Here is a 24,801-nt window from a genome sequence, read left to right on the forward strand (position 1 = left end):
AGTGAATGAGAATCCCGAATTTTGAATGGTCACCATAACAGGAACAGAGGGGAATTCTTCCAATGGAGACACTAGGTCTGGTGACTACTAGGGATCTCTCTCATTTTGGAATGATTTCCTCTTTCCAGTATGGAAAACTTCCCGAATGAGACACAGATGGCGAAAAACTTACAGGGTTTAAACCCTCACACTATCCAAAATTAAATAAAAATTACCTTCAGGTCTATTTTATGTTTCAAATTGAAATAAAACTACAAAGCTGCGGCAAATGTGCTAATTACCTATTGATGGAATTATACAAAATTGTGTGTTAGCAGTTCTTGCCGAACATCCCCCTTCTGTTTAATGATCAAAACATGGATGAAGATTGTCATATGGAATGGTACTAAGATATGCAGCCGGTTTTCCCTTGTGATATTGCAATTGGCCGGATTCTGTTTGAAGTCCTAGCAGGAATGAAGGTGGATATGATTTTTCTGGCCTGTGTATTGATAGTATTGTACTTCAACGGCAGATAGAGGGCAGCAGATAGCATAGAACAGAATCTCGTGCCAAAAAGCAATTAAAATCAACATGGCCAAAACTTTTTATTAGTGTTACTAAACCCATAACTGTAAAATCAGTCTGTATATGCAATAAAGCATGCTTGTTGTTCTCACCGGAACTTAAGGGATTAATCCTCTGCATTGTGTAAAAAGGCTGTTTGATCCCGTCTTCTTTGCTCCTCCTCTTGAACCGTAGCCATTCTTCACATGCTCAGTTTAGTGTGTATTGATAGAGAGGTTTTTTTTTCTTGGGAGAGTGCATGTGATCTGCACAGGGCCCATCAGCACTTTCCAGACAGAAGTCAGGGATTTTGCATCCTCCTAGAGCAGAAAGAAAACTCCTCTTACAAGCTTTAATATGTGCACTGCTGGCTACTGATAGAAGTCACTTCTGCTGTAACTGCTGATGAGAAAAGGTATTTGGCAGTTTATATTTATGCAGGCCATAGACAGGTCGTTTATCAGCCGAAAAATAGGCCGATAATCACGCCGTTAGTGGGGCCAGCCTGTCAGCCGTGTTTCGTGGATCTCATTTTTATCGGTCATGCTGGAAAATCTGTGAAAAATTGCCATTTTTCGTGGACATGGGTGGCAGCATCAGCAACAGGGTCGACCATTTTTTCATTTATCGGCCGAAAATTCGGCCGATAAACAGCCTGTCTATGGCCTTCCTTACTAAAATAATTGCACTTCCATGTTCTGTGTACTGTGGGAGACCAGATATAGTGAATGCAGGGTCCTGGGTTTAGTAATACTTTAAAGCATATATATAGCTAAAGCTATTCTGGCTGTACTTCTATGGATCACAGGAGAGCAGTTCATTCTGCACTCCTTTGACCTATTTTCAGCCAACAGTGGGTGAAAACCTGTCAGCTGGCATCACAGAGCTGGTCCAGGCTCTGAAAAGATCCTGACCATATGGTATGTCTGAATCGGCATCTGGCTCAGCTTCTCAGCAATCCACCCAGTTAGCGCTGGAAGGGCAGAACAGATAGCTGGAGACTGACAGTCCTGGCAATCTGCTCAGAGCAGAGGGGGAGAACTGAGCTATCAGTGGTGTTTGATCACTCAGTTTTCAATGCAGAGCCAGTGGAGTACAGATGCAGTATCAGATCAATGCTGCATCCACCTAGGTGAGTATAAGGTTTTGTTTTTGAAGCCCATTCTTCTGTTTTAAAGTGCAGGTTAGGGCAAAATAAAGAAAAAAAAAAAGCAGGGTATCTCTGCAATACAAGCAGATTTACCTAAGTTTTTTTTCTCTCTAAAACAGTGGTGTTAGTGAACCCAATAATAATCCCCCAACATTAATGTCAGTGCGTGCAGTAATAACCCACAACATTTGTGTGAGTCAAAAAAAATTCCCAACATTGGTGTCAGGGAGTGTAATAATATCCAGCAACATTGATGCCCTTTCAGTTAACTGAGAACTACAAGCAATCGGCCACAGCAACTGACAGTACTTGTAGTTCATTCATTCACAGAACACTGAAAATAAATTACATGGGCATGCAGGCGGAGCCCCACTGTTTTTAAATTGACTATGGGTGCCAGGAGAAGATCCCCTGCCCGCTGTCACAGGGAGGGGGGATTAGGGAGAGAGGAGGCAGGAGCTGAAAAGTTCCATGTTCCCCTCTAAATACATGTTCCAAAAGTGAACTTATCCTTCAAATCTAAGACCCCGCTCACACCTAGCATAGATGGAATGTGTTTTTTTTTTTTCATGTGTTTTCACGCAACGCACATAAGGCAGCACTTTTTCTGGTGTCTTCCTTTTTTTTTTTTAAAGAGCATTTTGGCATATTTATGGCGATTTTGCTGCAAGCAAAAATGTGCATCTGCTGGCCATATTTGGGGTGTCATGAAAAAGCACAACATGCTATTTTCACGCATTCTGGGAATGCACGTATTTGTAGAACACACAAGTATGAATGCAGCCTTAGTTGCTGGTCAAATCGGGCAAATTTTGGGGTTATGTTTTGCCCCTTTTAACTACAGTAGATTTTAATACTGACAGTCATTGCAGTCAGGGGCTAGTTGAAGCACAACTTGTTTTTGTTTTCAATGTCCGGCAATGGTTTTTCTTAGTCTTTTTTTAGGAGATGCCTCTGTATCTTCAGTACGGTTGTACCACCCAGGGCTGCTCTATAAGATGTATTTTATGGTCTTCATGAACATCCAGAGCTCCACTTCTGTTGTTGGAATGCGTCCATTTATTCCTGTGAAGAATCGGAGTGATGACATCAGTATGATAACATCACTAAGGCCCCTTTCACACGGGTGTTCTGTTTTTTTTCCATCAGTTCAGTCACGTTTTTTTTTCCAAGAAAAAACAGATCAGTTCACATCAGTTATTCATCAGTTTATGTCAGCTTTTCATCCGTTTACATCCTTTTTTTGTCCGTTCTGTTTTTTTTTAACGGAAAAAAACCCTATTTTTCTTCCGTTAAACTGATGTTAACGAATGTAAACAGATGATCATCTGAAATACACGGGTGTCTGTTTTTCATCTGTAAACGGACAGATTAAAAATGGACGCTCGTGTAAAAGGGGCCTATGCGCATTGAACATGTACTCCAGAGAAGATCATGCCAACAATCAGCAGAACTCTAGCTTTAGAGAAGGGAAAGGTAACCCCCTGCTGGGGTCATAGATGGAAATACAGATTATATTGATTTCAGGTAGGATCAATAAATTCCCTATGCAATGCATTTTGATTTGAAAATGTGTGAACTTTTTGTCCTAATTGTATAACATTCTGATGACACAACACCATTCTGTGTATATAGCAAACACTTTATTATGTGTTTTATATTTACATCTATTTACATATTGCACATGTCACTTGGAATGTTTTTATACATGTAATGTACAGGCCGATGGTATCATCAGCCAGGATATGTACAAATCAGCTCCCCCCAGTTTATTGGCTCACAAATGTCTCCATAAAGTGACTGGTATGCAGCACTAATATCATATCATGGTCTCTGCATATAAATGTACATTGTCTCACATGGACAATGAGCAAGGCATTTGTCATGCAGTTATAAAGATCTATGGGTTTATTCAATTAAGCAAGTTAAAAAAAAGAGTGGACATATGCTGAGGTCAGATGGCTGGCTGTATTTTGTTTTTTTTGCCTTACTGAATAAACCCAGTGCTCTGTGACCAGAAATGTGGAACTTTGGAAATATATTTCCAGCCAAATTTTATTTGCATAAGCATTAAATACAATTTTGCACCAGTATTTCAAAGCAGATTCTATGATGGGATTTGGATATACAATTATTAACAGAAATGGTATATAATACATACTCAATATAAAAGCTAACTCTTCTCAAGAAGGTCACAAACTAGTCTTTTTTTGGCAGTAAAACATAACAAATGTAAAAGTGTAACTCATTTTGTATACTGGAGGCAGTTTTCAAACTAATGCAATATGTAGCTTTGATGTTTCACATGGGCAAAATCAGATGTTTGATTTCAACCTATGGGTACTGAACAGGGTCCAGCACATGTCTTCTCTGTAGCCTGGGAGCCGTAAATCCCCACCTTTTACAATTTACAAGGTTTAACGCTTTCGGTTTGTGTTGATTGCTTGCCAATCTTCTTATGTTTTTGTGCCAGTAGCACTGCCCTTTACAGTGATGTAACAATAGGAATATACCAAAGGATCAGAACTAATGGTCAACATTTACTATAAAGCAAGAGTCTCCAGACCTTCTAAACAAAGGGCCAGTTTACTGTCCTTCAGATTTTAGGGGGGTGGACTCTGGTCACTGGAAGTAGAAAAGGTCCCAATATTATCGGGAAAACACAATGCCCCATTTTTTGTGCCAGAAATTGCTGGTGTCAGTGGGAGGAATTGTGCCCCTTCATTGGTGACAGTTGGGGGAATTTTTTTTTTCAGGTACTTGTATAGCACCCTCAATTTATGCAGCACTTTACATATTTTGTACATTCACATCAGTCCCTAACGCTCAAGGAGCTTGCAATCTAAGGTCCCTGGCTCACATTCATACATACACTTACTAGGGCCAATTTAGACAGGAGCCAATTAACCTACCAGCATGTCTTTGGGGTATGGGGGGAACCTGGAGTACCCGGAGGAAACCCACCCAGGCACAGGGAGAATATGTAAACTCTGCAGGTAATGCTGTGTTTGGGATTTGAACCAATGACCCTAGTGCTGCTAGACTGGAGCGCTGACCACTTAGCCACTGTGCTGGCCATAATTTTGCCTCGTTGGTACCAGTGGATAAAATAGTGCCACAGGGGCCATATAAAAGCAAACAAAGAGCCACAGTTTGAAGACCACTGCTATAAGGTGTCAAACCCTGCAGATTCTGGGCTTTCCAGGTGCAGTACAAAATATCTAAAGGTATGTGCAGGCATTGGTTGGTGATAGCATTTCGGTACTGGATTCTGTTTCTGTATCTTATGGCAAGTTGTCATGTCCTATTGACAATTTTCCAAGATAGGATCACTTAAATCATCACTTTTTATTTTCTGTGGGATTTTTCTCTCTCTGGCTGGACTTGCAAAATGTTTCTACATCGCTAAACCCATTTTAGCGAGTTAATTTCTTACACCTCTAGTGTGTTGCCAGCAGCAGAATCACCAGTATGTCATCAGCATTACACTGCTGATGTGCACTCTGCTTGGGATTCTCCTATACTGTACCTCAAAGAAGTCATCTACTCTTGCTGCCCCCTTGCAAACAACAATTGGTACCTCATTTTGATTTTCATTGTTTAGAACAGCCTTTTTCAACCAGGGTTCTTCAGAGATGCCTTGGCAAAATGCATAAAAATTGCCAAAACATTGTGTACAAGCCAGTGGGTGGATAATGTCTGCTTTATGTTACACAAAGCCACAGGTTTTCATTGGGCACTGTGCAGGCCAGCCACCAGGTTCCTAACAACTGCTGTCAAGAATGGTTGATAAGGAGGACATTAGGCACCTGTACAGCATCCTTATTTGACCCCCACCCCTCTTTGTCAGTACTGGAGTCACTTTTAACTGCATGGGGGAGAGAAACTGAGGAAGAAATACTGGAATACTAGTCAGTACCACTGTACAAAAGTGTATTTGCTTTAAAAGAATCACTTCTAATATTGGGTGTTCTATGGGTGTGGATGCTGCTGCTATACGTAAAACTATTAGTTTAGTTTTTACATTTTAGAATGTGGTGCCTCGAGAACGTCCATAACTAAAGGGTGCTTTGACTAGAAAAAGGTTGAGAAACACTAGCCTAGAAAACTGAAGCTCATCAATTGATATTCAATACTTTCCATAGGCAACACTTTAGTACAGTATGGCTGTGAAAAAAGATTTCACCAGCAGCTGGCGCTGTCAACATTATTACAATTGGAGCTTCTGGTGTTGATAAAACCCAGCAGAAACTCAACAAAAATACCAGGATAGAAATATAGGATTTGCAATGGCTTCTCTTGTTGTTTTTATAGTTGCGAGCTTAAGAGCTGTCATTATTACCTATTCGTTACTTTGTGCATCACTAACCCAACCCAAGCATGTGCATATCAGATGTTGGTATATCCAATAAGCAAAAAAACTGGTGCTGTGTCAAAAACAGACGAAATAGTAAAGCAAGGGTAAGGATAACCTTCACAAACAATTCAGCTGTGGCAGCTCCCATTTTCTCATCTTGACGGGTTACTGGTGATTTTGTATAGGAAATATTAATTACGTGTAGCCCTGGATCTGCTCACTCGCATTTGTGAAAAAGATGGCCTACTGCTTAAGTTCACATCAATTATGAAGTACATGCTAATTTGTGTTTTTCAAAATTTTGAATGTTATTTGAAGTCCATCTTTCAGTTGATTTCACTTGGAAACTGAACCACAGTGCTATAATATAGATTCATCTGGTGTGGAATAAGCATATATGTGCATGTCTACAAGAATCTAATTTGCCCTGAAAATGTAGGACCATGCTGGCTGATGTGAGCAGGTCCTCGTGCTTGTATGGGCTTTTGAAGAACCCATGGAACATTTGGGTACATGCTGCCTTCACAGAGATTCTTCTAATTGACTTTGCTAAATGGCTGCTGAAAACCATGCCTGTATTACTTCTTCAATCCCACAAGAATGCCTTGCTTTAGAAGAGAATCCTTGTATGCACAGAGTGGCAACCAACAAAACTGAAAACATTGCAGGAGGCACAGTAGATACATAACCTGTACCAGTACAGGTTCATAAATACCGTTTAGGTGTGAGCAGAGGATTGCGCTAATTTGAATTATAATTTTACATTTAAAAGAAGCTGTCCTTATTACACTTCTTGGTGTGGCTACAAACCTCATACATATTGGCTGATTTACAGTCATTGAGGTGTTAAAAACATGAAACTATCAGTACATTTGGCAGGTACAGTATTTATACACAACATCTGTAAAATGGACATAAAATTGCATGTTTAAAGAGACATGGAAGTACATTATTTTGTCAATATGCAAAAATAAATTTATTTGTTCACAATGGAATATGATATAAGTGTTCCCTGTTAGTTTCCAAGGCACTCTTTTAGTTCTCAGGGTGTTCTGTTTTCTCTCTTATCTGTGAATAAAAAAGACAAATTGTAGTTAATGGTTTTATCACTATATGATGTTTGTTTAAAGCAAGCAATTGGGTATCTGCAATATCTTAAACAGCCATTTACTATATCTTGCAGGAACTTCCAGGTGCCTGAATGCCAGCTTTCATTTCCTTTACAGGGCCCTAAGATAGGTGAGCTCTGATATGCAAATAGCAACCACCTCCTGCACTCCTGGAGGTGCCTGCTTGAAAAAATGTGTCAGCTTAGGATACCACATAGACATGTAAACAAGAATTTGCTGGACACCCAAATCCATTAAAGTATGGCAGTCCACAATAGCAGGTACCACAGTGTCCTCACTTGTACCTTTAAATCTGCCTAAAGATTATTTTGTGTGCGTAAAGATCCTTTGAAACTTCCTGAAGTTGAGAAATTAAAATAACCTTTAATCTGTTAATCAATTAAGCCTCATACTGAACCACTGTGGGAGTAGCAATTGGTATGCACTACAGTACAAAATACTAATTCATGTATCTGTATCCATCTCACTCATGAAATTGTACTAACGGCACATCTTAGGTTGGCCATACGCTAGAAGATTTTTGAAAGAATGTTTGAAAGAAAACTTTTCAATGACTTACCGAATGTTGTACGAATGTAAACATTATATGCTTTTAACCTTAAGTTTGGGAATGAATGGACTTAACTGAATGGAAACCACATTGACTGTTAGAAATTTTCCATCCCGCTCCTTCAAATTTTGTTGTCAGCGTGGTCAAAAACGAACGTTGATTTGACCCCACTAACAATTAAAAAAATCTATCAAACTTTCTTATAACAGAATTCTACTGGTAAATGGCCAGTTCAAATCCTTGGCGCAGGCGCCTTCCAGACCTTTAAGGGGTTTCAGATGCTGGCAGGCGGGGTGGGGTTTATGATTGACTGTCACAGCAGGTCACATGATTGGAAAGCTCCTGATTGGGAGCTTTACATTGGTCACCAGTAACTGTGGCGGGAGCGTGCAGGGAGCACGCTCTCGACACAACTGTGTTTACATTACGGTATGTATATATGCGGCCTCTCTGCATTAAGGCCCACCCACTGAGAGGCCGCATATATGCGTACTGTAGGTGCCAAGGAGTTCAGATACACCAAAGTGTAGAAACTGCCATCTTTGTTTTTCATCATATCTTGTTCCAGGCAGTACTTGTGAAATACCAAGCCCTAGATATCTTAGGGCTACCTACTGACCTAATGAGTTTGCACAAAAGAATTAAAGCAAACCAAAATGTACAATTGGTTAGTTCTTAGGCATGCATAAAATGAGCGCAGGCAAAAATAATGTTCTGTACCCAGAATAACCTAAATTACTTTTAGTCACATTTTGATATAATTAGTTGATTTGTACATACTTTATTACATTCTATAAGGAACACCTCATATAGAACTGATACAATTTAAAGGCCAAATGCTAGCCATGATCATGTCTTGAGGAAGTACACATAATGATATCAAAGCATTTGTGAAAACAAAACTTAAATGAATATGAAGATAAGTTTTACAATTGCAGGTAAAAGGGAAGAAGAGAGAGAGAGCACAGGAAGCAAGGAAAAGAAGGCTTAAACCAGTGCTAAAAAGGGGGCAAGTTATGTTAGGACCCTATGGCTTAGGACCCTATGGCAAGCTGGGTCTGAGGAACTAGTACTCTGTTGGTTAACTTTAAACAGAAATTTGTGGTTAAAGAATAAGTACGACAAGCAGCCCTGTTCCAATTAAGTGCACAAAAGACCAGTTGGTTAATTTTTGAAGACTGGGCTCTGGGTCATTGTGGATCAATGCCTTTTGTGTTAGAGCATCAAATAATATCCAGCATGGCTTTACCCTTCATCTTCAGGTACAGCAAGGGAGGTTGTGTTACCAGATAAGCTGTGTACACATGCCAGGTGCTGCATGTATGTGCATTCCAGCCTCACTGTGCAGTGCTGCTGTCAGCTGACAAGCTGTCATGTACCCAACAAGTCAAATTTAGAAAGGCAAACTGTGGGTCTTTTTTTATGAGCATGCATAAAATGAGAATTGTCTGTTGATCCACAGTCAACCATTTACTATAAAGTGACAGCTAGAGCATGCATAAGAAATGAATGATCATATTTCAGAGATACAGAGCTAGTAAAATATGTGTCCCTAACATGGTAGGGATGGGGAGTTTTGCAGTGCTTGAACCTCTGTAAGAATGGGTCCAGTGCCTAATGTATTGAGGTTTTAAAAATGTCTAAAGTACTTTGCCACTTCTATCACTGACCTTTATGATGTTTTTAAAAGAACCCGAAAGCAGGGTCCAATAAAATATAAAGAAACTGGCTGCAAACATTACTATTTCAATGTAGATGAAGTGTACCAGGAACAAGCAACAGAGAACCCTGCCCTGGGAACTGCTCCTATAATGGGCTCTCTGATGCATTAAATTCCTTTATCTGAGTTGGAATAGTGTGATATGTAGCTGCCTTCTTTCTCTTGCGTGGTGGATCTTTTTTTGAGCTAAGATGATGTCTCTGCATCGGCACCCAATGGTCCGATGAGCAGACCATTTTTGGGGCTTGTGAGTGCTACTCATTCTCTCTTTGTAGCAGGTTTCAGTATGTTGGGCTAAACGTCTTCTCCCCTAGGGTGTAGAGGTAGGGTTCTTTGTAAGTTATTACTGCATCAGTCATGGGGGAGCAGGGGTGGTATTGGCAACCAGTTCCGTCATACAATGGCACAGTACCAGCACTTAGAGTGCATTGATTTTTAATAGCACTCTTTATGCTTAGGTCTAGTGGCTACATCTAATTTGGACTTCTTTATGACATACATATCAGAGAAAGGATACTCTCATTGGGTTCTAAAGGGGAATGTTGATGCCTACATAACCATTTCTCTTGAGTTCCAGAAATGATATCTATTAAATAGGACTTTGACAGTTTTGCTTTAAGGAAATAGGTTTTAAAGTTAGGGACAATTTTCACTAGGATTTTTCCCCTACTGCTGTATACAAAAAAAAATCATAATGGCAAGGTCAATGCACAGACTGGCAGAAATGGCAGAGAACCTTTTAAAAGAAGCTGTGAAAGCAGGCCTAGAACTTAACAATATGAAGTTTGAATATACAGTATGAAAGAATACAAGAAACAAGATGGTGAAATAGTTTTTTTACCGTGCGACTCAGTTCCTATAGAACACAGTATTTCCAATATTTTGAAATGCCAGTAACACATGAAATACAAGCTAGACAATCTGCAGCAGATTGTGGTTATTTTCCACCCTGCAACACATTACAGTTGGCATCTTGTGCCCATAAAGATTACTATATATAGAATGGTGATAAATCCAGTTGTAACGGAAACATAGAGCCTAATAAAAAAAGTCAGCTGGGTACATGGAAAAAAATCTATTGTCCCACCAACATCAAGATGAAAAGATTAAAATAGATACAGTATATTTTTCAAAAACCACAAATAATTAAAATCCACATTGTGTCCACCAAATGCTTTTGCAAACCCAGATTGTAACTTGTAAAAGTAGCAGTGATATCATCACTGTGTTGCACATAGCCTGTGTACAGAGTGGGGCTGTTGGGAGGATCCAGCAGGCTTACCAGTGTCCAATCCTAATAAACTAGAGAAAATTTAGAGGCTTATAAGTATCATTCATCGCTAAACGTAAATTATCTGCCCAGTAACCAAAAAACATACAGCAAAAAAGAGGGGATGCGAAAAGAGATTCACAGAGAGTGGTTACATCATGGACAGAATGCGATACTCAAAGTAATTCTAAAAATGATGCTTTATTACACAGTACAAATGTGGACAAATGAGATAAATACCTCAGTATGAGATAATACAAAGACAGACCTTAAAAACATAAAATCACACATCAAGACCAGTCTAAGTAGTAAGGTGCTGCAGACATAGTGACGATTGTCTAATACATTTGCAGCACCAACACAAAGGTTACGCCGCCAAGCAGGAGGTATATCAAAAAATTGTACCAATATACGTATGGCATGCAGTTCTGTAAATGGCTTATAACCAGTACCAAGTAATGGATATGATTGCCCATGGACCTAAATGTGTAGTGTGGGCTAAAATGCATTTAGATATATAGAGAGAGAGATGCGGTTAGCCTCTATGGTGGCCAAATGAGGCAATAATGACAATGGATAATGGCAAATGTAGGTGGTAGAGTATCAAGCAGCAATATAAACGTCCATAATTATATATAGAATGAGCTGAATAAACAGTATACAGGTCACCATTTGGCTTCCTCAATGTAGTGGATCTGGCAGGGCCCTGCCTTAAGGGGTTTCTTCACCGCAAGATGCGGGTTGTGGACCACCTTAATATTGATGTTGTAATATAGAGTGCTGGACCTTCCGTGCCTTGTAATAAGTGTAGGGTGCCATGCACCTATATGATGAAGCATGATGTCCCCATCCTGAAACAAATACGTGACATGGAGAGTCAATATAGGAGTTCTTGGTAGTAAATATGCAATGGGAAGCATGCACCGTGTTCCCTTTTAGTTATGCTGCTGTTCACTCACCACCCTGGCCATAGGTGATACTCTAACTGAGTTTCCTTCGTCTGGATATCCAGCCACAGTCCCGGAGGCCGCTGCCACCATTGGGACTAATGTCCAACGGGCTCCACTCCCGCCCCGGCGCTTGTTCAGCCTAGCACCGCTGGTGGCCAGCGTGTATGGCTGCCTCCCCTGATGGTCTACGTGTATGGCGCCAATGTGTCCGGCTGGAAGTGACGTATCTGACGTATGACGTCAAAACAATTCGCTGATGGGTGTATCTCACTCAGCTTCATCAGGACCAATGAGATGCCTACCTTCCATACACTATTTATAATGGGCTTGTGACCGCCCATAAATGCAAATCAATTGGTGGCAATTATACTCAGTGGAAGAAAAGCTAAATAAATAGCAAATTGCTGGTCATATAATACAAGTAAAAAGGCAGATACCTGGCTACACAGGGGGGAGAAAATTGCTTTTTCATTAACATAGATGCCTTTTAGAGGAATTATCCAATAGCCTTCCTATTCACCACCAGGTGGCGCAAAGGAATTTTACACTATGAGTCTTCCCATTTTTGCAAAAACACTTGGAGGTCACATTCAATATTTAACCCTTTGGGGGATAAAGTATCACGTTTATATATGTTTTTCACATTTTTCACATTTCAAGAGTTCTCTATCAAAATCACCTCTCCCCTGTGGGAAGTTAAGTGCATATATTCCTTTGACTTTAGTGCCCTCTAGTTTTCCCTCATGGTACTTGGCATAGTGTTGCGCTAAATTACTCTCAGGATCATTTGATTTATCTCTAAAATGTTCACCTATTCGCACTTTAAGCTGCCTTTTAGTTTTACCAATATACATTTTTTTACATGGACAAATCAACATATAGAGTACTCTAGCTGTAGAGCAATTTATAATGCTTTAAATTTTAAAATGAACTTTGTTATTTGAATCAGAGAACATATCAGTACGATCTACAATTTGCAAATTTGACATTTTCCACATTTATACATCCCTTTTGTGCGTGACTTCAGCCATGTTGATTGTTTTAATGGCTGATAATCAGAGTGAATAAGTAGGTCACCAAGATTTGGTGCTCTCCTTGCCACCATTAGTGGACGGTCGCCTAAAATTTTACCTAAATTGGGGCATTGTGTAAGAATCCTCCAGTGTTTTTCCAATACATGTTTTACTTCCCCCCACTGTGCTCCAAACTGGGTTATCATCCTGACCGGTTGTATGGTTTGTTTCCCTTGGCCTTCTTCCTTTTTTGAAGATAGTAATATTTTCCGATCGGTTTGGTATGCTCACTTTCTTGCCCTCCTAATCTGGGAGTGGGAGTATCCTTGTTCCCTAAATCTTTTATAAAGGTCTTGGGCCTCCAGCCTAAAGCGATCAATATTGGAACAGTTTCTTCGACACCTTAGACACTGTCCAACTGGAATCCCAGTGATGAGTGAACGTGGGTGATAGCTTTTAGCTTCAAGTAAAGTATTAGCTGCTGTTGGTTTTCTAAACATTTTGGTGACCAGCCTATCGCCCTCAAGTCTAAGGTCAAGGAAGGAAATGCGCAATTTATCAAAGTTGTATGTAAGTCTAATATTCAGGGGGTTATGATTCAATTCCTCCAAGAAGAGTTTTAATTCCTCCAGTGACCCTCTCTAGACGAGGAGCACGTCATCAATGTATCTCAACCAAATTTGAACATGTGTGAGAAACATTGATGACCTGTAGACAAACCTGTTCCTCCCTAAAGCCCAGATGTAGACATGCATACGCTGGGGCCCACGGTGCTCCCATGCTGGTGCCTCTAATCTGCTGGTAGAAGATATTATTAATTGAAAAAAGTTATGATGCAGAGCAAAATCTAATAGCTCACTTATAAATTCGTTTTGCCCTCCCATTTCAGGATATGACTTATCGAGAAAATGACGAGCTGATCTTAGCCCACATTCATGTGGAATAGACGTATATAATGATTCAACGTCTACTCCAACTAAAATAGAGTTTCCATCAATTTTTAAATGTTCAATCTTTGCTAGTACATCTTTAGTATCTTTCACATAGGAAGATAAATTCGGGACCATATCCTTGAGAAACAGGTCAATATATTTTCCTGTCTTCTCATGGGGACCCTGTATTGCGGAGACTATAGGTCTTCCTGGAGGATTTACCAGATCCTTATGGATTTTCGGAATAATATAAAAGGTAGGATAATTAAATTCCTCAATCTTAAAGTAATCATATTTCTTTTTAGCAAGAAGGCCAGCTTCTTTGCCCAATACTAAAGTAGAATTTAGTTTCTTAACCAAAATTGGAAAGGGATTCACACTTAATTTACGATAAGTGGTAGTGTCACCTAGTTGTCGTTTTACTTCTTTCACATAATTCTGTTCATTTAGAATTACTACATTACCACCCTTATCACTTCTTTTAATAATAATATTTTTGGCTTCTTTTAATTCTCTAAGTGCTCTTCTTCTTTTTTGGTAAGGTTATCACTTATTGGCATTTTCCATTCAAGATTTTTAAGATCTGCTGCTACTAGATCCAGAAATGCTGCTATCCTCATATTGGAACATATTTTAGGCATTTTTGTTGATTTAATATTTAAATCAACTCTTCTAATTATATCCTGATGACTACCTTCTTCCTGATCATCCTCATCATACAGGCCACCCTCTTCCATGAGAGATATCAGCATTTCCAATGCTTTATTGTCCTCCATGGGTGTATCTGAGTTCATCTCACTTAACATTTCAGGTTTGTCATGTACCAGCCTCCAAAATACCTTTCTCAAGAACAGATTAATATCCTTGAAAACCTCAAATTCATCCATGGAGACCACTGGGGAAAAAGACATCCCTTTATTAAGTAATGGAATATGTTCATCTTTGAGTGGAAAATTTGCCAAATTAATAATCTTATTTTGGGGGTTATTAATTACCTCTTTTGACTCCTTGTGCTGCCTTTCTCCTCCTGTCGTTTCCCTTTTAAGGATTCCTCTTTACTCTTTTTGGTCCCTCTTCCGATTTGAGATTGATCAACACAGAGTAAATCCCCATTCTGTTGATCTAAAAAAGATACTGATTTGCCTAAACTCTCTGAATCACTTTCACTAGAGATTGTTTCACCCATTGATCTAGAATGTGAACGAAAAAATCTTTGCCTAGATCGACTTCTACCTCTTTTTATGGTGAAATCAAATATTTCACCTGTTTCCCAATATTTGAGATCCCGCTTAACTCTAGTTTGTTTTTTGTACTCTTTCTGCTGCTTTCCTAAGTTGTTCATTTTGTTTCTCAAAAGTATCCATGTCTTTAAAGGGCTCTAATTCTACACTTTTTTTGATAGCTAAATCTAGTTCCTCCAATTGCAATTTTTCCTCTTCAACAATAAGTTTCATGCCGTTACCCCCCTGTTCAATGCACAGAGCCTTCCATTTATCCAAGAATCTCTCATTATGTAGATGTTCTGCTGGGACTACCTTACTTCTAAGGCCACGTGGAATAATATTCTGTTTGATGTAAGCTTCCAAAAAGCAAACATCCCATTTCCGGTTAAGGTGTTTAATAACTAGTTTTTTATGTTCTTTAAACCTAGTTTTAATTTCCTCATCCTTAGTTGTTATTTTTGAATCCTCTGACATGAAGACCCTGTGCATTTCTAGTTCAATTTCCTCACTGGGAGTAAACGCCATGGAAGATCTCCCCACTGTGTACACCAGGTATCATACAGATAAATTATATGTTCAACACTGAGGTGATGGGTGACCTGATGATTTGTCAAGCCTCTATAGGAATAGGTCCATAGGAACCCAAATATCAATGCTAATAAACTAGAGAAAATTTAGAGGCTTTTAAGTATCATCATCGCTAAACCTAAATTATCTGCCCAGTAACCAAAAAACATACAGCAAAAAAGAGGGGATGTGAAAAGAGATTCACAGAGAGTGGTTACATCATGGACAGAATGTGATACTCAAAGTAATTCCAAAAATTATGCTTTATTACACAGTACAAATGTGGACAAATGAGGTAAATACCATTCACCATCACCTCAGTATGAGATAATACAAAGACAGACCTTAAAAACATATAAAATCACACATCAAGACCAGTCTAAGTAGTAAGGTGCTGCAGACATAGTGACGATTGTCTAATACATTTGCAGCACCAACACAAAGGTTACACCGCCAAGCAGGAGGTACAGGGGCGGACTGACCATTTGGAAACCCGGGCACTGCCCGAGGGCCCGGGGTCAGTAGGGGGCCCCATGAGATGCCCCTGGTACCTTTTTCATAGGCTTTTTTGAGTTTGGGCAAGGACACAGGGGCCCCATGATCCCCTATTTAAATATAAAAGATGTGGCGAGCGCTTCTTGTATAACAATAAAGAATATATAAGCAGCTAAAGCACTGAAAGGAGATCACAACAGCCTCAGGTGAAGATAAATAAATAAAGTGCAGCGCTAAAAATAAACAGAAAATTCGATCTAGAAAATTCTGGTCTAGAAAATTTGATCTAAAAAGTTCGTTCTGAAAATATCAAAAGTTCATAGAATCAGCGATAAAGTAGATATGACACAGCTTATGAGAAATCCGGAACAAATGGCAGAAGTGCGCACTCACCGACCGCGCATAGGAAATGCGCATATGTTTAATCAATTCTGCAGAGTATCGATCTCCCTCAGGAAGGGGTGTTATCATGCGATGGTCAGCTGGGCTCACAGAACCTCCCAAGGATCGGGATAGATCGGCCGGATACAGACTCCAGGTGAAGGCTTCCCTCCTCTGGATGAAGTGGAAAACGGTGTCTGCTGACCCCTCAATAAGGGGCAAAGAGTGGGAGAGTACCCATAGTGTAGTATTTCAAAAGATAATTTTATTGGTAATAAACAGTGCAGGGTATATCAGTAGTGATGCTAGGCAGATGGCCAGACATATAAAGTGAATCACATAAAATTAGATTAAAAAGCAAAAACCACTGACCCTGAATGAAGAAGCCGCCAGACCTCCTCGTGGTCTAGGCGGCAATAAGGCGTCACAGGCTGTCAGTTCCTCCTGAGGCCTTTCGTGCTAAGGCACATCATCAGACCTGGACCTGGTCAGTATCCCCTCTGATGATGTGCCTTAGCACGAAAGGCCTCAGGAGGAACTGACAGCCTGTGACGCCTTATTGCCGCCTAGACCACGAGGAGGTCTGGCGGCTTCTTCATTCAGGGTCAGTGGTTTTTGCTTTTTAATCTAATTTTATGTGATTCACTTTATATGTCTGGCCATCTGCCTAGCATCACTACTGATATACCCTGCACTGTTTATTACCAATAAAATTATCTTTTGAAATACTACACTATGGGTACTCTCCCACTCTTTGCCCCTTATTGAGGGGTCAGCAGACACCGTTTTCCACTTCATCCAGAGGAGGGAAGCCTTCACCTGGAGTCTGTATCCGGCCGATCTATCCCGATCCTTGGGAGGTTCTGTGAGCCCAGCTGACCATCGCATGATAACACCCCTTCCTGAGGGAGATCGATACTCTGCAGAATTGATTAAACATATGCGCATTTCCTATGCGCGGTCGGTGAGTGCGCACTTCTGCCATTTGTTCCGGATTTCTCATAAGCTGTGTCATATCTACTTTATCGCTGATTCTATGAACTTTTGATATTTTCAGAACAAACTTTTTAGATCGAATTTTCTAGACCAGAATTTTCTAGATCGAATTTTCTGTTTATTTTTAGCGCTGCACTTTATTTATTTATCATGATCCCCTATTGCCCGGGGCCCCATGAGTTGTCAGTCCGCCCCTGAGGAGGTATATAAAAAAGTTGTACCAATATAGGTATGGCATGCAGTGGTGTAAATGGCTGATAACAAGTACCAAGTAATGGATATGATTGCACATGGACCTAAATAAGTAGTGTGGGCTAAAATACATTTAGATATATAGAGAGAAATGCGGTTAGCCTCTATGGTGGCTTAAGTCACGCACAAAAGGGATGTATAAATGTGGAAAATGGCAAATTTGCAAGTTTGTAGATCGTACTTATACGTTCTCTGATTCAAATAACAAAGTTCACTTTAAAATTCAAAGCCTTATAAACTGCTCTACAGCTCAATATGTTGATTTGTCCATGTAAAAAAATGTATATTGGTAAAACTAAAAGGCAGCTTAAAGTGCGAATAGGTGAACATTTTAGAGATATTAAATCAAATGATCCTAAGAGTAATTTAGCTCAACACTATGCCAAGTACCATGGGGGAAAACTAGAGGGAACTAAAGTCAAAGGAATATATGCACTTAACTTCCCACAGGGGAGAGGTGATTTTGATAGAGAACTCTTGAAACGTGAAAAAACATTGGATATATAAACTTGATACTTTATCCCCCAAAGGGTTAAATATTGAAAGTGTTTTTGAAAAAATAGGAAGACTCATAGTGTAAAATTCCTTTGCGCCACCTGATGGTGAATAGGAAGGATATTGAATAATTCCTCTAAAAGGCAGCTATGTTAATGAAAGAGCAATTTTCTCCCAGCTGTGTACCCAGGTATCTGCCTTTTTACTTGTATTATATGACCAGCAATTTGCAATTGATTTAGCTTTTCTTCCACTGAGTATAATTGCCATTAATTGATTTGCATTTATGGGCGGTCACAAGCCCATTATAAATAGTGTATGGAAGGTAGGCATCTCATTGGTCCTGACGATGCCAAATGAGATATGCCCATTGGCGAAGCGCGTTGACGTCATACGTCAGATAAGTCACTTCTGGCCGGATACACCGGTGCCATACACGCTGGCCACGAGCGGTGTTAGGTTGAACAAGCCCCGGGGCGGGAGCGGAGCCCGTTGGACATTAGTCCCGATGGTGGCAGCGGCCTCCAGGACTGTGGCTGGATATCCAGACGAAGGAAACTCAGAGTATCACCTATGGCCTGGGTGGTGAGTGAACAGCAGCATAACTAAAAGGGAACATGGCGCATTCTCGCCATTGCATATTTACTACCAAGAACTGCTATATTGACTCTCCATATGTCACGTATTTGTTTCAGGATAGGGACATCATGCTTCATCATATAGGTGCATGGCACCCTACACTTATTACAAGGCACGGAAGGTCCAGCACTCTATATTACAACATCAATATTAAGGTGGTCCACAGCCCGCATGTTGCGGTGAAGAAACCCCTTAAGGCAGGGCCCTGCCAGATCTACATTGAGAAAGCCAAATGGTGACCTGTATACTGTTTATTCAGCTCATTCTATATATAATTATGGACGTTTATATTGCTGCTTGATACTCTACCACCTACATTTGCCATTATCCATTGTCAATATTGCCTCATTTGGCCACCATAGAGACTAACTGTATCTCTCTCTATATATCTAAATGCATTTTAGCCCACACTACCTATTTAGGTCCATGGGCAATCATATCCATTACGTGGTACTTGTTATCAGCCATTTACAGCACTGCATGCCATACCTACAGTTGTATTCAAAATAATAGCAGTCAGACATCACTAACCTGATGACATCACTAACCTGATCAATCACTGTTTTGTTGTAGAAATTATATTTCTACATGGCAAATAATTTACTAGCAGGTGTAGTAGAGTTATAGAAATCCAACAGACCCAACAGTCATGACATGCATGCTGCTGATTCTGTGTAATTGAATCACTAATTGAAAGGGGCATGTTCAAAATAATAGCAGTGTGGAGTTCTATTAATGAGGTCATTCATTCTTTGAAAAGCAGGTGGCAATTATTGCCCTTATTTAAGGAAGGAAGGCAGCAAATGTTGTACATTCTGGTTACAGTACATTTCTCTCTGAAATTCTGCGGAAAATAAGTCGTTCCAGACATTGTCCAGAAGAACAGCGTACCTTGATTAAAAAGTTGATTGGAGAGGAGAAAACATATAAAGAAGTGCAGAAAATGATAGGCTGCTCAGCTAAAATGATCGCAAATGCTTTAAAATGGCAACCAAAACCTGAAAGACGTGGAAGAAAGCGAAAAACTACCATTCGAATGGATAGAAGAATAGCCAAAATGGCAAGGACTCAGCCAACAATCAGCTCCAGGAAGATCAAAGAAGGTGTAAAGTTACCTGTGAGTACTGTTACAATTAGAAGACTCCTATGTGAAGCCAAGCTATCTGCAAGAAGCCCCCGCAAAGTCCCACTGTTGAAAAAAAGACATGTGCTGAAGAGGTTACAATTTGCCAAAGAGCACATTGACTGGCCTAAAGAGAAATTGCGCAACATTTTGCGGACTGATATAAGTAAGATTGTTCTTTTTGGGTCTAGTGGCCGGAGATAGTTTGTCAGACGACCCCCAAACACTGAATTCAAGCCACAGTACACTGTGAAGACAGTGAAGCATGGTTGCGCAAGCATCATGATATGGGGATGTTTCTCATACTACGGTGTTGGGCCTATTTATCGCATACCAGGGATCATGGATCAGTTTGAATACATCAGAATACTTGAAGAGGTCATGCTGCCTTATGCTGAAGAGGAAATGCCCTTGAAATGGCAACAAGACAATGACCCCAAACACACCAGTAAACGTGCAACATCTTGGTTCCAGACCAACAAGATTGACGTTATGGAGTGGCCAGCCCAATCCCCGGATCTTAATCCAATAGAAAACTTGTGGGGTGACATCAAAAATGCAGTTTCTGAGGCAAAACCAACCAAGAAATAGAGAAGAACTGTGGAATGTAGTCCAATCATCCTGGGCTGGAATACCTGTTCACAGGTGCCAGAAGTTGGTTGACTCCATGCAACACAGATGTACAGCAGTTCTCAGAAACAGTGCTTATACAACTAAATATTAATTAAGTGATTCAAAGGAAAGCAAAATCTTCAAACATTTTTCAGTTTATATAGTGAATGTTTGAGTTTGTAAAGAAAAATACAAACACTGCTATTTTTTTTGAACAGTCTAATATTCACTTTTCTTCACTTTTTTTTAGAGGAACAACACAAATTTGATATATTTTTCTTCATGTTTTGATTTGGAATAGAATGTGTAGTGTTCCCAATGCATTTGTGTGTATGGAAATAAAAGCTATTAGAAGGATTTTGAGCTTTATTCACTTTTTTCAACACACTGCTATTATTTTTAACACAACTGTATATTGGTACAATTTTTTTATATACCTCCTGCCTGGCGGTGTAACCTTTGTGTCGGTGCTGCAAATGTATTAGACAATCGTCACTATATCTGCAGCACCTTACTACTTAGACCGGTCTTGATGTGTGATTTTATATGTTTTTAAGGTCTGTCTTTGTATTATCTCATACTGAGGTGATGGTGAATGGTATTTACCTCATTTGTCCACATTTGTACTGTGTAATAAAGCATCATTTTTGGAATTACTTTGAGTATCGCATTCTGTCCATGATGTAACCACTCTCTGTGAATCTCTTTTCACTTCCCCTCTTTTTTACCAGTGTCCAATCGCCTGAAGGTATAAGCCTATAAGTCAGGATTTATAAATACTTTGCCTGTGTCGTGTACTGTACTCCAAGATATGAAATTTACAGGTAAGTCAAAATTTCTCTTTGGTACATTGGTTGTCAGTGGAAAGATTTGTTCTTACATTGGTGGTCAATGGGAAAAAAATACTTCTTATATTGGTGGTCAGTGGGAAAAATGGCTCCAGATAGCTAAAAAGGGCATTGGTCTTACATATGAACCTCTAAGAACCTCTGGAGGAACCCTAGGTTTGCACAAAACTCTGGTTAAGAAAGGCTGCTGTAGGACCAAGCTACAAGCAGTCTGTTTACTACCAAGTTCATTTCAAATTATGCAATACATAGAGTGTAAAAAGCCAGTTTAAAAAAACGTAATGCTGTCAGGGCTTTTATATATTCCCCAATCAATTCTGACATTATACTGACATTCACTGTCAGAATAAGATCTCAAGATAAAATGCATTCAACCTATTACCAGATCACTCTGTAAATAAATTGTTCTGAGATAGAATATAGAATACATCTTGCAGAAAGGAAGGACATTTTAAATATTTACCTTTCAGGTCTATTTAGTACGTTCAAACCGTCTGACAATGATCAATAGTACATATATTGTAAACTGAAGTTATATTTTACCTCTACACTATGACAGGGAATTTCTTAACCTGCTACAGTCACTGAGAAATTCCAGGGCATGTTAATGTGTAAAGCCGGAAAAGTTGATATACGCAATATCTAATCCAAAAATAAACTTTCTCCATGAGCCAAAACATCAAACCAATCAATAGTGAAGCCTGGAGAATGTGGAATGTTAGTGGGGGAAGGCTAAGTAAGCATTCCTGACCTGTGGTCAATACACCAACCTATGTTTTCACATCACACTATTACAGGTACATTTGTTCTGAGCATTCAGTTCAACACAGAAGAGAATCACTAAAATTATGAGCAATATAGTTATTGTAGGTAACCGACTATACCATTCTGCCAAACTGATTATAAAATTGCTAGCAAAAAAGCTGACTATATATTTAATGGTCATTCTATATAACATGGTGGTTGAGAATGTCGCCTTGGCAAACTAAAGTCCTGGTTTAGATTCTAACCAAGCCTCTGTATGCTTCAAGTTTATATGTTACCTCTGCTTTTGAGTCTTCACCTGTGTCCTCTGGGTAACTTAATCCAGTGGAGGAGATGAGAGGGTGAGGGGGTACTGCCTAGTAGGCTTTAAACTAAAAGCTTGCAGGCAGGTAAGGTCACTTAATATAAAATAGACCCTAGGCTATCTCTAACATTGGGCTGAGTCTTGGGGGTCGTGTATGCCCTCTACTGTCTCACTGTCTTTTGGGGCATGCCAACATTGAGCAGCAGTAAGTTTCCCGAGTAGTAACCATGTTGGCAGGATCACGTCACATATAGGATAAGGCTAGGGGGTGCAACAGGCTAGTTGTGCAAACTGAACAAATGTGTGTAACACCATGCTGTAATACTGGTTGCATGATGTTAAGTGGATGCTAGATGGCAGTGTACAGACTCTGTTGAAAAGCTTTGTGAGATTTGTAGGCTGACTGCAGGACTTTTCTGTTTGATGGATAGCTAACTAACATTTCCCCAGAGCAGCTGGCGTGTGGTTGGAGGCCAATAAATACAGAAGCCCAGGAACCTGGGGGCAGGAAGTGAATGGGAGAGCTGGAGATCAGGTGTGAGGAGGAGGCTGTGCGAGACGCTGGAGGTCCAGGCCGGGCCAAGCCACCGAGAGTGCAGGAGAAATAAGGAATTGCTGACCGCTGACATTGCTGATGAGTCTGCTGAACAGCCCTGTGAGCAGGCTGACTGGAGTGCTGTTGCCTGGATCTCTGAAGGAGGTACCACGAGAACACTGGGGCCCCTGTCTACAGCGAGACTGTCCGCTACCTAACCAAGATCGCAGATCAAATGAGAAAGTTCCACTTTCAAGCCATTTAGGTTCAAATGACACTACTCAATTCAGCTACTTTCCACCCAGTTTGACTGACATTGTTTTCCAAGTTACATGTGTTAAGGCCCAGTTGTCCAGCCTACTAGTTATTGCATTCTTAGCATATCCAATCACAAGACCCTACAGCAGTGTTTGCCCTCTGCAGGCCAAGTTGTGCTATTGCTTTCAACATAGCAGACCTCCTTTGCCAAGGAGCTCCTTCATTGCCACAGTTTGCCACTGTGGTCCAAAGAGGAACTAATCCCTATACAAGTGTGTCTGGCCCATTTATTAATCCTTGCCTAATCCTACATCTCACCTTGCAGGAGTTAAAGGGGTACCATCCAAATTTAAATGCCACTTAAAGGGTCAGCTCCTTTTCACTCTCCAAGAAGGAACTTCGACCTTTGCCTTAAGGAAGATTTGAATCTTTATGTGCACCAACTAGGGCCCTGAGGGGTAGTGCTACAGGTGAAAGAGCCAGTGAGCAAGCAGGGGACTGGACTTGTGCCACTAGATGCTTAACATCCTGTCTTTATGTCCCTTACCATCTGATACTGGGGAACTCCCAGTACAAGTTGTTCAGCCAGCTGAAGAAATGTATAGCCTGAGATTGCACTAATTCTATGTCTGTCAAATAGTTAAAGTGTTACTAAACCCACAACAGTAAAATCAGTCTGTATGCAGTAAAGCATGCTTGTTATACTCACTGTGGAACCTAAGGGGTTAATTCTCCACATTGTGTAAAAGGCAGATTGATCCTCTCTTCTCTGATCTTCCCCTTCTTCCATTGTCCCCTAACTATCTCCTGATAGAACAGAGGTTTGGAGTCACTCTGCACAAGCTCAGTTTGGTGTGTATTGCTAGAGAGGTTATTTGTGTTCTTGAGAGAGTGAATGTGATCAGCACAGGGCCAATCAGCACTGTCCAGTCAGAGGTCAGGAGACCTGCATCCTCCCAGAAGAGAAAAAAAACTACTCCTTCAAGCTTTATCCAGTGCTCTGCTGGACATTTATAGAAGTCACAAGACTGCTCCAACTGCTGATGAGAAAAGGTATTTAGCAGTTTATATTTACTAAAATAATTGCGCTTCCATGTTCTGTGTACTGTGGGAGACCAGATATAGTGAATGCAGGGTCCTGGGTTTATTAACATTTTAACTGTAATGCTGTTTCAAAGTCCAGATGTTACTGAAAATATGTGAAACCATGTACATTTCCTTTATATGTATGTATATAATTAAGCTACCTTTGGCAAAACATACACATGTTTAGGCTTGCACACTTATTCAGCTGTACTTATAAATTCATCCATGACGTGTGTTCTACTCTCATAGAGAAGGAACATACATTATCAATTAGAAGATACTTTTTCTGAGTGTTTCTAATGTTCACTGCTTTTTAGATCCAAGTTTAATTCTACATGGGATCATGCTGGCCCAGTTGTAGATAGTTACTTTGGGCTTCACATATTAGGACTATTAGGAGATATTTGTTTTAGGTGTTTTTATGGGTTGGGGTATTATATGTAACCATACTTTGGTCAGACCCTAATCCAGTACTCTGTGCTATGTTTGTACCTTCAGGGCATCTTATTAGTGACTATGGCAGTACAAACTTTTAAAATGATATTGAAGTCTATTTTTTCAGCTGCAGAGGTCCAGACTTGCATTAGATGCTTCTTTTTCTTTG

At 40.0% G+C, this 24,801-nt stretch overlaps 1 protein-coding gene across 1 annotated transcript in view; it reads right to left on the minus strand.

Annotated features, from left to right (window-relative positions):
• Positions 1–3,317: 3,317 nt before the first annotated feature.
• Positions 3,318–24,801, minus strand: part of ALKAL2 (ALK and LTK ligand 2) — a 116,542-nt gene continuing 95,058 nt past the window's right edge. The window contains exon 6 of the mRNA XM_089671975.1: positions 3,318–7,121. The gene's annotated coding sequence lies outside the window, so the exon portion shown is untranslated. The remainder of the gene's footprint in view (positions 7,122–24,801) is intronic.

Source organism: Staurois parvus, unplaced genomic scaffold, assembly GCF_062004578.1.
Source record: "Staurois parvus isolate SC_StPar_1 unplaced genomic scaffold, SC_StPar_1.0 ptg000116l, whole genome shotgun sequence".
NCBI classification, from domain to species: domain Eukaryota; kingdom Metazoa; phylum Chordata; class Amphibia; order Anura; family Ranidae; genus Staurois; species Staurois parvus.